Below are 984 nucleotides of genomic sequence, written 5' to 3'. Positions count from 1 at the left end.
CATCCTTGTTTTTAAAGAGCTTCTTGAAATAATAATAAAAGAATCTCTGGGATTTACACAAAATTAATTTGCTGGAGTAGTCAACCTTGACTATAGATTAGTACTAATTTTCCTAAATCCTCTCCGAAAGGTTTGTTTTCCTGAGCTACTGTTTCATAGTTGGTGCATGGGAGAGGGGATCTCAGACCAATGTCAGTGACTCATTTATCCCAAAACAACTGAGAGGGAACTGTCAGTGCCCACCTACCAAACCTTTTAGTAAACTTCTTTTAAGTGTTTAGCTACAAAATGAGGAGGCTGGCTTGCATTAAAAATTCTTCAGAGGTTCCTTCAGGTTCTAATACCATGATTCACTAACTGGTATTGCATAGTACTACCTACCTGACCACTGCTGAAAGTGAGCAGGGGTAACCCTGGGGCAGCTGGAACAAGGCCCAGAAACATCAGCAGTAAACACCCTATGCGGTGTTTCTCAAACCCTGTTGCTCAGACAGTAATGGATGTCCCCCTTCAAAACAAAAGTGGGGGTAATATGGCCATAAATCCATATGTCTAGATAGTTTTTGTTTTTCACAATTTTCAAAATACTTCCAAATAATATATTATCTTCTGAAACTTACAAAACCCTGTTGAGTTGGGCAGGACAACTCATTATATGGTAAAAGGTCCAAACATCACAGATATGACTATATTAAGCACTCCAATATCCGAACTGATTGCCCCACAATACCTTGATGATTTTCAGCACATTGTTAATTTTCAAAACAATGCATAGTATCTACCAGGAAAAAATGTGAGTTTCTTCAAAAAGGTTAAAATGCTTACCCAAGAACACCAAGCTAATAAGTGGTACCACCACAGCAAGAACCCAGATATGTTTCCCCTCATGCCAAAATGCTTTGAGGGCACTAAACCCTTTTACAAATAGTTACTTAGCTGTCAATTAAAAATAATATTAATAAAAAAATAAGTTGTATATTACAG

At 37.4% G+C, this 984-nt stretch overlaps 1 protein-coding gene across 1 annotated transcript in view; it reads right to left on the bottom strand.

Moving 5' to 3' along the window:
* Nucleotides 1-984, bottom strand: part of CPNE3 (copine III) — a 52,826-nt gene that overhangs the window by 41,413 nt on the left and 10,429 nt on the right. The window lies entirely within an intron of this gene.

The sequence above is a fragment of the Galeopterus variegatus genome, unplaced genomic scaffold (genome assembly GCF_000696425.1).
Source record: "Galeopterus variegatus unplaced genomic scaffold, G_variegatus-3.0.2 Scaffold48, whole genome shotgun sequence".
Classification (NCBI taxonomy): domain Eukaryota; kingdom Metazoa; phylum Chordata; class Mammalia; order Dermoptera; family Cynocephalidae; genus Galeopterus; species Galeopterus variegatus.
Note: the sequence above shows the minus strand (reverse complement) of the source record. Positions and strands in the feature narration are given on the sequence as shown.